This window comes from Calypte anna, chromosome 2 (assembly GCF_003957555.1).
Source record: "Calypte anna isolate BGI_N300 chromosome 2, bCalAnn1_v1.p, whole genome shotgun sequence".
NCBI classification, from domain to species: Eukaryota; Metazoa; Chordata; class Aves; order Apodiformes; family Trochilidae; genus Calypte; species Calypte anna.
The window spans coordinates 86,279,496-86,294,512 of NC_044245.1; the positions used below are offsets into that span (position 1 = coordinate 86,279,496).

Here is a 15,017-nt window from a genome sequence, read left to right on the forward strand (position 1 = left end):
TGTGCATATTGTGCATAACATACACAGTAGGGGTGTACAGCATTGATTATTATCTGTCAATAACTTAATTTTAAGTCTTTTTGGCTAACCATTTTTGAATATTTGCTAGATCTGCAACTCATTGGTGTTCAACTATTATAGCAAATAACATAACAAGTAATATGCAGTTTATAGCCCAGGACATTGCTTCCTACCTTAATGTAGTAAACATCATATAGAGGGTCTCTATTTTGTAGCACGCCAGCTTTGTAGCTGTGATAACAGTGAATCCTGGAGAAGGTGATTGTCCATTGTCTAAAAGCTTACATTTGGAAAGACTGAACTAAAAAAGGCCTGGGTTGCTGGTAAATGACCCTGTGGAATGACGGTAAAAAAAATTGAATTTACAGTTTAAGAAGAAGCCACTGACAGTGTGAGATTGACTTCATGTTTAAGGGTAGCACATTACTAGATGTGCATGGTCCTGTTCATGTCAGTGGATGTTTAATTGAGCCTGCCTTTTTATTTTTCAATCATTTCTGTCAGCTTCTCTGTTTCCATATATTTTCTTTGAGTGCACATAATTTGCTCTTGAATTCAGAGGAAGCTGAAGGTCTGCATTAAAAGCAAAATATCCTCTGATTCCAAAAGCAGCAGTGTGCTTGCAATACCAGATGTGCTGTATTGTAAAAAATGTCCCTTCAATAACAGAAAGGAACAAGAAATGTAAGTAACATGATTGGAAATTCCCTGAGAAGGTTGGCTGTCCCTCTCAATAAGGTTGGCAAGTCTGAATTTCATTTGTTCAGACACTTTTAAATCAATGGTGATTTGTCTGAATAATTAAGCTGTTTACTCAGGCTTGAAGACATTATAGAGCTAAATTCTTGCTTTTTCTTGAGTAAACATGAAGAGGCAAAGGGGGAGAAACAGATGCAGTGTGCACCTGAAAAATGATGGTGCCTACACGCTGGTGCCATCTCATGGTGCAGAGGAATCTTTCTGCCCACGGAAACATCTGGAGAAAGGAAAGGTCCCTGTAAACCCTTTTGTGCAGGCTGGGCTAACAATTTCCATGTCCCATGTATTCCCATACATTTTAATGTCACTTGTGAACTGCCAGTATCTGGCATGGGGAAAGCTGCCTAAGAACTGAGCTAATCAATTCCAGCACCTAGACGAGTCAAGAATTTGGTAAGAATTGGGTCATCAGTTAATCTTAGTCTGCATTAATTCAGTAAAAGAAAAAAAAAATAAAACAAGGTGAATGGCTTACAAAATCATATACATAATTGTGAAAAATAAAATAAAAACTAAAAATTCATTTAATAATTAGTTAGTGGTCTAAAAGTTTTACCCCATTCACAGTATTTTCTATTCATATTCAGCAACTCTTCTTTCAGAAAAGTATTAAATAGGAGATAAATTGTTACTTTTTTTTGCCCCTTGTTTTTCTCTTTACTTCCACCCTTCTATTATTCAGAGAAGAAAACAGCAGGCAAATGAAGTATTGCACAGTCACAGAATTTTGTTGGTTAGAACAGACTTCTAGAGGGCATCGAGGATGTCCTAGTCCAAGTGAGACAAACTTGAGAGTGTTGCCTAGGGCCTTGCTCACCTGAATTTAGAGAATCTACAAGGGCAGAGATTCATCTGTGTCTCCCAACTACCTGTTGCTCAGTCTTCCTTATATTGTCAATGTTCCCCTAGAAACATACCTCGTTGCTCCTGCTGTCCCTAGCAGCTTTCTGCCCAATGGAGGTCTGGTTTCTCTAATTTCTAAATACTAACAGTACGGCTTTGAAATTACAATATTTTTATTATTGAGAAATAATTTGGCAAAAATTCTAAATTTGCCTGGTGGAAAAGAGAATTCTAAATTGTTAGTTACTGTACTCATAGTTATATTGTATTTTGATATAATAGTTGTGTTCTTCTAAACAGTAGTAAAATAATTTGATGAATGGTCAAGTGAAATTAATATCTTAAAATAAAAGTACAGAACTCCCAACGCCATTTTAAAAGCAGTAAGTAGAGAATACTGCTGTTTATTTTAAGAATTTCCTTTGTCTGTGGTGCTGATTGCACTGAAGTAGGAATCAATGACAAGGTGCCATAAAGGAGACTTTGACCTTTAATAGAAAAACCTCTGAAGAGAAGTTTGCAATTTCACTTCCAAAGTAAGAGACAGAAAGAGAAAGACCTTTTTATTTTAGGCTTTGTGAGGCACTTAAAATAATTGCCCATTCCTGGTGGTTTATTGTGTTTGTGGTTTTTTTTTTTCCTGAATTATTCCAGTGTCTTGACTGTTCAGAAAAAATATTCAGGAGAGCTCTGAAATCCTCTAAGCCAGACAGTAGGCAGTTTCTACTTTTAATAGTGTTCTGAAATGAAATGTGTTTGAGGTTTTGAATGTCTGCTTTCCTCCCCTTGACCCGGGGCAATATAGCAGTTGTAGAGGATGTGGTTCACATGTACGCTCTGAATTCTCCCCTTCAGCTTCTCTACCAGATGTACCAATTTTCTGATGGAAGTGGAGCAGAAAAGTACCACAGATGATTATCATGGTTGACTTTGAACTGGTTTCCCATAGCTTCCTTGGTGTTATAGGGAGGAAAAGAGGGAAACAGAAGTGCTTAGTCACTGTTTTAAAATATATTTAGACTTGACCAGCTACTCCCTAAAGAGGAAAAGTCTATAGGTGTTCAAAAAAACCACAGAACCAAAGCATAATCTTTAAGGAAAACATTCGGGAGTGGAAAGCAAGTAGAAAAGATAGTATAGAGAAGGTACAGGGAAAAGAACACACATAGAAAGATGAGATCAAATTAATATTTCAGAAAGGATCATGATCATTGCTCTAATGCCTAAGCAACAGGGGGTGAAATTTAAAAAATAGACATATAAAACTGATGAAAAAAAATTTTAGATGTGCAGATTTAACACAGAGAATTTATTTAGATAAGATACTATTCAGTAAAACATCAGGAATCCTCCTCAGACATATAAGCTCTCCATAACTAAATAAGGTAGCATAAAAGATTTTGTCACTTACTAAGCTATGATCCCCCCCCCCCCAGACTGCTTATTTAGGAACTGTCTCCTGGGGTTTTATATTCCTCGATACTGGGTACTGCTGAAGACAAGAGGTAGAAACTACGTGACTTATTGTATGACTGGAAATTATTGTCCCAGTGCCCTCATATGTCGCTTCTGTTCTCTCTGTCACAGGAAACAACCTTATACCCAGAATAAGAAACATAATTTCCTTTGGCTGTCCCTTATCTCTAAGGGACCCCATGCATGAATGGACTAGAGTAAGGAAAGGCAGAAAAAACTCGAAAGCCCCACAGATCATCTTGCTGGCAGGGTGAGTAAATGTCCTGGCATCTCAGCAATTCGTTATCAGGTACATGACAAGTGATCATGCTTTAAGAGTTGCCTCAGGAATTTCCTATCCAGTACATTTTTCAAAAAAGATGATAAAAGCTAATTCTGTTTCCAGGTGCCCTACATGTGTCCAGAAGTACTAAGACAGACACATTCTATATTTTCAGTTGAATTTAATAAAACAGATGTGTTATGTTTTGGGGTTTTTTTTCATGTATATGGTGCTTCTAAGACCATTTTCAAATCAAGTGGGTGAACCAGCAATATCTAACTATTATCAGATAAGTCCAGACTCCTCATGATTTAAAAAGAGATCCGAAAGAGGAAAGAAAGGAAGAAAACTCATTTTCCTAGTGCTGACTGTACTTAAGACTCCTACAGATCTGGGCCTGGGTTCTCTGCTTTCCCTAGGCAGTTTTTTTCTTGCTTACAAAACACAAAATTACCTAGCTGAGAAACAAATCTGCTGTCAGCTTAGGTGGCAGCCAGAACCTAATTTTACGATCCACTTTTCTTTCTGGGTTTGCCTGTTTGAGAAAGTGGCAAAGGCAGAGACATTTCCTCCAGTTCCCAGCAGTGAGCTTGAAGGTCTGTCAGGTACCAACAAGTCAGTGCAACAGATTCAAGGGCCCTATGTATACAGGATGACTTATTCACAAAAATATGATCTAAATCAAAACAGATGTCTTAAATTATAGAAAATCCAAAGAAAACCTTTAGATGAGGTTGGAGCCCTCTGCCTGTTGTCTTTACAAAACACATGGGGATGGCTAAAAGTCCTTCTGCGAGTGTGCCTCCTGACTCTATTTGCTCTGCCCATTTCTGCACATGAAACATTGGCAAGGCCCCATCTGCCTCAGTCTTCTGTGCTGGGGCAAAAAGCATGAGCTGAATGAATACAGCAAACCCATCTTCCCTGCACCGAGGCCCATTGGACACTTTATTTTAAAAAACAAATGTAGAGCAGGTGAATTATGGCTTTAGCTGCATGGCCCCAGCTAGGAAACTGAAGGCAACTTGCTGGAGTCTGCAACGCAATATAACAAAATGAAGGGTTCTCCAGAGGAGAGGTACTTTCCTGCCAATAGGTCACTGATATGCAATGCAATATCAAGCAGTACAATAGTGCCTTTACAGTTCCTAGTAGATTATATGTTTAGTATAATATCAGGCTGCTTTTCTTTGCACACTAACAATGTTTTGACTTTTATGAAAGTCTGATTTTTCCTACTGCATGTCCTTTGAAGGGATTTGTGTAAGCGTGAAGGCTGTCTGGACTTTGCTTTACTCTCTCCAGTTAGAAGAAAGGGAGTTTTGCAATTTTTGCATTTTGGTTTGGTTTATTGATTTTTTTGGTTGTTTTCTGTAAATACTACTCTGAGTGTGTTAGAAGATTATGCTGGTGCACAGAATTTTTATACAATTAAGCTGTTCCTTGTCTACTCAGAACCTGATGGCAACAACGACAGCCCTGCTCTGTTGTTTGACTCTTGGATCCATGAGAAATGGTGTTCAGGGGCTGGAGAGTCACTTTTCAGCCCTCTTGCCTCCTTATGGAAAAAAAGTGGAGCATATAGTTTGTGGGCATACGTTTGTCCATACACAGTGTCTTCTTCAACAATGTAAATGCACTTTTTTGTTTTAATACAGCAGTGTATTTTCTGGATCACCACCTATTGCCCTCTTAGTCCTTCAATATCTGTGCAATAGGGTTTTGCTTGATATGCATTGACACAGTGGTGCCATGAAGTGAGGGCCAGTGTGACTAAGAACAATAAAGGTGTTCAGTAATGGTATAAACAAAGGTGAAGGTTAAAGTTAATATTATTTTTATTCTTAAATTCATTTAAACATGTTTAGTGTTTTTGCAGTTCGCTTCTAAAATAAAATCATCCTCAAACTCAAATCTTATGGAAGTGTCATGAACTTTTCTACAGGGAGAAGTTAGTAAATTGTTAAATGTAAAATGAAAGGTTTCATATTTAAACCTGTCATTGCAGTGATTTATGGCTTCTATTATTTCATCTAAGTTATGCATTTATTTTTTTTTTAGTGGTGGGAATGTTGTGAAGTGTTTACAATCTGGGGCCTGAAATGCTTTACATGTAGGAACAAAGGGCAGGATGTAGTCTGTGCTTCTCTGCTGTCATATTTAGGGCTGAAACAGGTGTCTTCAGCAGCCATCCCAGGAAGGCTCAATAAAGACATAGGGCTGGGACACACAATCTGCCTCTGTAGTGCATGCCAGGATTGGGTGGAAACCTGCAAACACAGCAGAAACTCCCTTGAAATAGCCCGTAGCAAAGGCTTAGTACAGCCCATTGCCTGTAGGCTGCAGCCCAGGCTCTTCTCCTGAGGTAGGTCCTCATAGCAGTGCTTTTTGAAAGGACTCATTGGGCTTTGTGGTCATCCTTAGAGCCTGCCAGATATGTAGGAACTGGTTGTTGGTGTGATACCACGGGCACTTCTCTTCTTTGCAAATTTCCCAGGCTTTGCTGTTCTCTTGTGAGGCTTCCTGGCAGCTGCATGAAATCTGCAACTTACTTTACTCTGGCAGGGCTGTAGTGGGACGAGTGGGCATCTCCCCACTCCTGTTTCCCAGAGCAGCTCATAGCTTTGCTGGAAAGTGGGTTCTGCACCACCTCAGCGTGGGGAGAGCCTGGAAAGGAGATCCCTCACACCCAAGTGAGTACTCCAGCTGTACACTTATGTAGACAGGATGCTGCTTCTTCCAGCTGCAGCCTAGAAAACAAGGGTGTGTTCCAATAAGAGCAAGTATGCCTGTGTCTGCTGGATGTTTGCTGAGCAGTTCTGAGATTTTGAGGCTTAGGTTGTTTCAGGGTCACCGAGGCTCCTGAATTTGAGATTTGTTGCTGAGGTGGAGGAATTCATGGGACTTGAGTAAGGCTGAGTGTTAAATGAGCTTTGGCATACATTGAATTAGTGTTTTGTGGTGGCAGCTTTCATATTCAGACATGTAAATTTGTGTGTCCAGACCACCTCTTGACCAAGAATCCATCTAAAGAAATAAAATCTCTTCTACCAACTTATGTTACTAAGGTACTCCTAGAGTCATTCCACATAAGAACTACTGTTCTTTTCCAAACTAATGTAGGATGGAATAGCTTGGGTTTTACTTCTGTCTGGGAGTTTGAATTCCCATCCATGTTAACTTCACCTAGAGTTGTTAAACTGAGAAGAAAGAATGTGTTGTTATGACTTCACTGCTTTAACATATATATGGTGTATAGATACACTTATTGGCAGTTCACAGCAATGCTTAATACAGTTTAATTTTCCTCTGTTTAAGGTAATGTAATTTACACTCTCCAAACTTGTGGTATTACTATGTTTCTTCTTATTTGTCTCACTGTAAATATTTGGGCCATTTTGTTCTAATCCACTGAAACAATTACAATAGAAACTTCTGAGAAGAGGAGACCTTTACAGAATTTTATTAGAATAAAGGAGCACAAAATGGAGTTATGTAGTGAAATGAGGCAACCAGGTGCCACTAATTACCAGGGAGTGGGCATGAGCTTGTGTTAAGCCCACCTGTGCCTGATTAGGGTGGGCCCCCACTGCGCATGAGCAGGATTAGGGGGCCAATAAAAGGTGAGGCTCAAACTTACAAGCTCAGCTCAGTCCTGAGCAAGCCAGCAGAGAGACTGGCTGCTCTTGGAGCAACAGCACTGATCCAGGCTGGTCAGCCCTGAGGGCAACAGACTCAGAGCACTATTCGTCAGTCTCTGCTGGAACACCTGGTTGGACCTTGAAGTGCCGTTCCCTAAAAGAGGTTCGTCTTGCTACAGAGTTATCTTGGGAAATGGTTATGTAGGAGAGGACTTCTGTTCTGTCTTACTGTAGTCTTCCTTCCTTCCTTGGTTTGTTTTCCTGGCACAATATTTAAGATAGATAACCTATCTATGCTTTTCCAGGAAGTTATGAGAAATAATGACTCCAGTAGTGGCTTTCCCAATGTTTTTGGGAATGATATTGCTGCTTTTTAAGCAAATGGGGTTTTTTGTGTGTTTTAGGGAAGGAGTGGTTCACATAAAATTGTGATTTTTTTTTTTTTTTTTCCTTGAGTGATAATAACTAGTCTAAGTAATGGTTGTTCATTATCAGTCCTTCAGAATAATAAATACATGTAACAAGTCCAGGCCTTTGGCAGTGTTGTGTTGTAGCTTCTTATTCAAGTGTAATACCAACTACCTTTTAGGATGAGTTGGGGTTGGCTCTCTTTGGAGTCTAACACTGAAAAGCACAGGTGTAGCTCCCCTCATATTAAGGTGAACAGTCCTAGTGATTTCAGAGGGCTTCTTGGTGGAAACAGAGGCTAAAGAGAGCCGCATTTGCCTTCCTCATGAGAAGTTTCTAGAAGAGCATTGCTGTGTCCTGTCATCCATAATATTTAACCTTATCTGTTCTTAGGAATGAATAATTTGTATTTTGGAACTGTCACATGCACGCTTATTTTGACAACGCTCTGGTTGTTTTTTCTTTTTTTCATTTGTCAGACAAATGCCTTCTTTTCACAGTAGACTGAACAGCTTTTGCTTCTTCTGAGCCATAGAAACCTAGCGTGTTAATTCATTTGAGCTTGAGGATTACTGTCCCTTTAGTGGTTATGATCAAAAGGGTTATCAGGACTCTTGAGGCAAACTGTTTGCTGGAATGAAATGGCACGGGTTATTTGAAGTCAACTGGATGAGCTGTTTCAATATACAGCACTGGAGAGACTGGGCCCCTATTCCACAAGATGATGGACTATACTGGAGTTTATACTTATTCTCCTGGCATATAGAAAAGTAAGGTTTGAAGGCAAAGTATTTTTTCTGTTATTTGCCTGACTCTATTGGTTGGAATGCCTGGATGCTGCATCATGACATATGCCATATTTAAACTGAAGGAAGAACAGATACATGGGAAATGGCACTTTTTTTCTAAAATGCATATGTTCTGTTCCCCATAGCTGAAGAGTGGGGGCAAGCAGCGAGGTAGAGTCAATTCAGTGAGAAGTTTATGCAGAAGAGACTTATTATTGTGATGTGAATGCATGTGCAATTTTGCTTGCTTGCTTTCAGGCTAAACTTTTTCATCACAAGAACCTCAAGCCATGAGAGGCCTCAGGACCTGCATGAGGACAGGTTTTCTGAGAGGGGATTATAACTTTTTTGGTCACTAAGTTCTTTAAGAACTTTGATAGGCATCACATGAAGTTTCTGCTTGATGCAGCACATCTTCCACTTTACTGTGTAAGCAGAGATATGCAGAGAGCTGGGCTGCTGCTCGACACCTATGATGCTGCATCAGGCAGACCTGGTCTCAAGGTACAATGCTCACAGCTGGTTTCTGCCATTTCAAATACAAGACAGTGTTACACAAAAAATAGACACTGAAACTGCTCCTTTAATTCTCTCCTGCTCTGCTGTGCTGAACTCAGATGATTCAATTCACCTTCTCCTCTCATATGTTTGCTAGCAAGAAATAACGTGCCATTACCAAGAGCTGCTGAAGTCAGACTGTCCTGGAATTTGTGGCAGGGACCTTACTTTCCTGTAGCACTATAACATACTGAGATTAAGATCTGTAGCAGAATGTGATGTGCTCAGAGAAATAAATTACTTCAGTGGTTGTGTGGTATACCCTGATACACACATTCAGATTTTTAATAAACAACCTATAAAAATTATTATAATATTGTTGGGTTAAAGCAGACTTAGTATTCAGGATAACAGCACATGTTGTCTGGAACTTCATAGCCAGACCTTTTGATGGAACAGAAAGGTAACATTTCTCTTTCTAACCACCTAATCCATACAAGAAAAAATGAGAGAGACTCAATCACAAACCAGTAACAGCTACCTCTCCTTGCTTACCTCCCACTGCATCAGCTTTGATGAAATAATTGCATTCATTCTTGCTGAAATATTAGCATTAAATAATTATTTGCATTTAAAGCGCTGTGTATTTGAGTATCATAATTAATACTGTGTTAAGGTGGAAGATGTGATGTTATTTGCTCCTTCCAGGCAGCCCAAGGTTGTACATAGCTGAAGTTTATTAAGTTGCTCTTCCAATTGTAAAGCAAAACCAAGCTTCTGTTTTACAGGACAAGTAGTGAAATTGGAGTAACCAGTATATAGCAGCTTTTAAAGACTGAGAGCAAGGTAGCAATTGCTCTGTGGTATTATACGGTTTTACAGGTTAGCCTACCACATAATCATGTTTTTTGATGGATACAAAATCAGATTGAAAGTTATGGCAGCTTCTTCAGTGAGGCTTATTTCTTTTTTCCATGATATACAGTTTCATGGAGCGGGAGGAGGGAAGAGGATAGAAGTAATGGGAATCCTGGGGGACCTTTTGAGGCTGAATGGAAAGACATCAATTCTGATGGGTTTGATAGGAGAGAATGACTGACATCTTCACTTGTCTGATTGACTCTGGCTTTTGTATTTAAGAGGAGGTAAAGCTTCATAAATGGGCAAGTTGGTCTGGAGCAATAATGAAGGGAGGTTAATGCAAATGAGAGGATTCTTAAGAAAATGAGCAAAAGGCCAGAGTGGCTGGAACAACACTCAGGTGAACAAAATAAATCCGGTACATGGGGAGAAAGAGATTTAGTGTGATGGGATTGCTAATATTTTTGTTTCCACAATTTTGGGATTTATTCACTGTTTTGCATTTATGCATACAGACATACCTTCTGACAATCTGGGCTTCAGTGTGTCTGATTCCACTTATTACATTAATTTTTTCTCTATACTCACCAAAACTTTTTCAGAAAAATACCCTAAATTGTAACTCAAGGAAAAGTAAATGAATTTCTGGCAAATTGAATGTTAAATCTATATCCACACAGCATTCTAGCCTTTTGGCTTTTTTAATTTTTTTTTCCTCAGGCAATCCTGAACTAGCCTGGCAGATTTTACTGACTTCAGGTGCATTAAATATATTGATCTGCAGAAAGCTTTGGCGTCAGGCTGTCTGTAGCCTGTGTCATTCTTTTCAAAAGGAAATGCTTTTGCCTCTGTCTTCAGAAAAAAATCAAAAACATTATCAGGGTTTCAAGTCACTATGGAAGCTGGAGAGGCCAGGGGAATTGGCTAATAGCAGCTGTATTGCAATTAGTGTGGAAAAGCTTGGCTAAGAACAGCTATGATTGGTTTTAGCATCTCAGAAGACTTTAAGTAGTGTATTTTTGGAAAAATTCTTTGTTCAGAGGTAGCTTTTATAGTCAGTATATACATTCTCATCAGAGTTAGCAGCATTTTGGAAGGTATACTTTACTCACCTTTGCCCTTTTATAACATTAGGTTCTTTTTTCAGAATGGGGTTCCCTTGGTACAGTCTTCATGGAGTTCTGGCCTAGCATCAAGCTGTAAGGGAATCATATGTAGTTAGCTAATTTTGTCTCCTATTTTTCTTTACTTTTTCAATAACTTGTTTAGGTTTCATGATGTGCCCACAGGAGTCTCTTAGTAGTTAATCACATGAAAGGTTAGTTTTGCTAATACTGCTCCCCTTAAAATAACAACTTATGTTAATGGTCCTCCATCTTCTCACATGAGAAGATAAATGAGAGCTAATTCCAGACCCCAGCTACAACAGGGATAAAACATATATTTTTTTCTGTCATAGAATTTACCTGACAAAATGTGACTTTAGTTGTTGTAGTCAATCTGGGTTTCACCAAAAATAGAAAATATGACTGCTGTTCTGAACCACTTCCTACTCGATTGGATAATAACTTTTTTCCTCAGTAATTGCCTGAAGAAACTTTTCCTTTAATCAAGCCCATATAGGACCTTCAAACACCTTTTGCTGCACTGCATAAAAGCATCCCCTTGCCATATCCAACACCTTAACACCACACACTACACAAAAATCCCACCAGCACCAAACCACATGTCCCTGGACCCATCACACTCCTTCCTTTCTTATCAAATATCACTCAGCTACTTACTGCACACTGCTGCACAGGACATCTTCTACCCCTGTTACCAACATCCCCCTAATATGCAGCTTTCCTTTCCTGCCTCTTCCCTCCTGAATGTAAAGTTGTGCAATGGGGAGGGCAAAAGAAGTGGCAGTGCCATCACATCCTTCTCCTGGGCCCCCCATGGGGGACTTGAGAACTAGGGGTGCCTCTGGGTGCTATCTGCTCTTCAGAGAGAGGAGGTGGTCTGAGTTTTCTTTTTAATGAATATTTATCCATTTTCTTTTCCTAAAACAGTTCTGTACATATTTCCAGTGCTATGGTAGTTGACACCTCAGTGCAGACTTTGCATCTGGTTTAGATGCATTTTGTTTTGTACTTAGGAAACCCATACTCTCATCAAGTACTTACAGGCTGCCCTACAACATGTCTTTAGGAATCCATTTTTCTGAGGGTCAGTGCCACCTCCACAGGTGCTGCTGGTTTGCTTACTTAATTTTGATATCCTACCAAACAGGTGCAGAGCCTTCCTGCAAGGACCAGGTGAAAGATATCTTCTCATTAGAGACAGCTCTTAACTGGTGCCTGCCAGGCAGTACTAAAGTTCATCTTGTTGTGGAGCTGGGCTAAGCTAAGAAAATCTGACTTTTCTGATGAGATAAACCTGCCTTGTAAATCTGTAAGATATGTTTCCTAGATTTTCTGTTGTAGTTAGTTTTCATAAATATCGAAAATAATATCTCATTTTCAGAAGGGAGTGTTTTATTAGAGTAATTTATTTGTGTTATTCTTCAGCTTTGATATGCAATTTTGTATAGTGCATAAATAAGGGCGTTGCTGGGTGAATTCAAATAACTTTCTGTTGTGTAGCTCTTTAATATCCTCTCTATAGTAATGAAGAAAGGACTGGAAGTTGCCTTTATCTTTCTTCAGTGTCAGGGTCTAGATGACTTAGTGAAAAGAAAGCAGTAGGGCTTCTTAGTCTATCTGGTGCTGTTGGCTTAGGGTCAGATGAAGGCAGAGGGAGGTGAGATGAAGGAAGAAAAGGAGAGATTTGAAGTTATCTTAAATTACATGAACACTGGTGCTATTTGCTCTTTGATCAGTGTGACCTCTAATAGTAAGCAGAAACTTAAATTAGGAGTCTAGGATTGGAAGGGACCTTCTAAGTCATTCTGCCTTTCCTCTTGCCATCACAGCTGCTGTAGTATATAAATCCCCTTGAGAAGGCTGTTGTAGTCCATCTTCAGTTTAGCAGTGCTCTTTACTCTGTTATAGGCTTTTTGTTCCCCCGCTGAGCTCTTGTGAACACTGGAAGCCTTTTAACTTTCTGCTAAAGAAAGTTCAAAGCCAGTTTATTTGTGCTTGCTTTAGTGACACTAGTGTCCATTAGCTTAAGTGGTTTTGCCTTTCTGTTGTCTGTGAATATTTCTGAGGCTCTATTTTTTTGAAATTTAACAAATTGAGGCTTTTGAATTGTGTTTTTTTTTTTTTCTACTGGGAAGGTAGGTTTTGTTTTTGTTTAGCTATATTAATGGGATGTTCTGTTCATTTTCTCAACTTTTTTTTAAACTGTTCTTATTTTAGGGTGTGTGAAAACTATTATCACTCAGCATTTCAGATTATTTTTCCACCAATTCCTCCAGGATTTATGCTTCCTTATGTAAATACATTTTCTGATATATCTTAGGCTCTTCTACAGAGAGAACGTTTATTTGTAGTTAGTAGGCATCTAGAGTAAGATGAATCTCCTCCAGCTTTATATATCTATGTCTGAACTAGTCACCTTCGGCTGTCTGTATAGTCAATGGAGAAAAATAGGTAGTGCTAGGGTGAGATTAATCTGACCTGGGTTTGGCATCTAATTTAGGAAGAAAGGAATTACACCCTCAGTCTCTGAGATACATAGAAGCCTGAGGTGGTTTGCGTTGATGAGAATTTTTGCATTTAATCAGAATAATCCTGCTCCTTCTGACTGGCAGATTGGCTCCTGGTTTATAGTAGTAATTGTGGTTACTGTCTGGGTGCATGTGCTTGAGCCTCTAAGAGGAACACCCTATAACAGACTGGTACTGCTCCTTAGTTCTTAGTGTTTGTCTTCAGCACTTGATAAAATGCGTGAAGACTTGCTGTAGACATGCTTGTACAGAATGGACCTATTCTGTATATTTTTCTGGAATAACAGGCTCAGAGGGCTGATTCTGCACTTAATTTTGCAAAATGCATGGGTATTTGAGCAGTTTCCAGGACCTGAAGGCAGAAGTTGGTTGTTGGCAATGCAACAGACTCTGACAAATCTCTCAGATGAAGATGCTTTTTTCATCTGCTTAAAGCTGTTTGATGTCAGACAGGGCAGTGGGACTTTTTGGCTTCTGCCAAAGAGTAGGAAGGCACATAGAGGACCTAAGACAGTGTAAAACTTTCTTGTTAAAATGTTTCAGGTGAATAACACTTTCTGCAATCTGGCCCATTAGCTAATTCTCAAGTAATATCATCGAGGACCTAGAGCAGATCAAGAATTTTCAAGGTTACTCAGTGCTACATAGACCTTGAAGGAAGTACAAAAATCTTCGAAACACTTGAAGACCAGTTTTCAATCTTGTGCTAAAGCCAAGGATCAGCTTGGGCTTGTATCGATTTAATGTCCCCAGTCAATCTTTTTTCTAAGGAGGCAACAAGGTCTGCAAAGGCAAGGCTTACTGAATGACAGTTAATCAGAATTATTTCTAACAGGCTCTTTGGAAATGCTTCACAGTTGTCTGCAAGCCTTGTAAGCACTGTATCAGTACAACATACTTGAAAGTAGTACAAGCCTATCAAATAGTCGCTTCTGCAACACATACACTGGTGGTGTGTGATGATCATGAGAGTTTGAGTCTATTTGTATTTAAAAATGTGTCGTGTGTATCTTTCCCCAACCTTACATCTTTCCCTCAACACCTCCCCCTCTTCCCCACCCTCCAAAAAAAAAAAAGTGGAATTCTTCACAGAGTGACTGGTCCTCAAACAAAATATTAATCCTTCTGCACTGCTGGAAGGCAGTGGAAACTGAGGAAACCCTTACTGCTTTGCTGGGGTAAGGATAAGCACGTTCCTTCATTTGCAGACAATGTCTGTTCAGAGCTGCTCCCATACAGAGAGGTGAGATGGAGGCGAGGAGTGAATGCAGCTGAGACAGTGCAAAACCTTTGGGTCAGCGGGTGGGCTGGGGTGGGGTAGACACTTGCATTCTTTGGTATGTGCACCCAAATTTTATGAAGAAGCTGTTATTGCTCTATAATGTAAAGAGTGAAATTCTGTGGATTTGGTTTAGGTATTATGTCTTGCTCACACCAAGCCATGTAAATGAATTCCCCACTTGGAGGTTCATCTGCCAAGGTAGAAAATGAAGATTGTAGCTTTTGTGTGTTGTGTGTATAGATTTTTGAAATATCGATTTGTTTACTTTTGTGGCAGAGTTGCACTTTCTGAGATGATAACATTCATCTGCCTTATATCTGCTGATAAGATGGCTGTGCATCACCTTGATGGCTTATGAATGGACAGAGCCAATTTTATTACTGGATCATTCTTACTCACAAGTCACTTTGCTGTTTGACTTGGTATGTCTGGATATCACTGTATGGCTGGGTTTCTGTGGGGGCACTGCTGATGGATGATGTCTGGAGTCTGTGTTCCTTTTGAGAAGCAGCTGCCAGAGCCT

At 39.5% G+C, this 15,017-nt stretch overlaps 1 protein-coding gene across 2 annotated transcripts in view; it reads left to right on the plus strand.

Moving 5' to 3' along the window:
- Positions 1–3,217: 3,217 nt before the first annotated feature.
- LOC103526272 (poly(rC)-binding protein 3) overlaps positions 3,218–15,017 on the plus strand; it is a 402,909-nt gene continuing 391,109 nt past the window's right edge. For both annotated transcript variants that reach the window (XM_030445461.1, XM_030445463.1), the window contains exon 1: positions 3,218–3,349. The gene's annotated coding sequence lies outside the window, so the exon portion shown is untranslated. The remainder of the gene's footprint in view (positions 3,350–15,017) is intronic.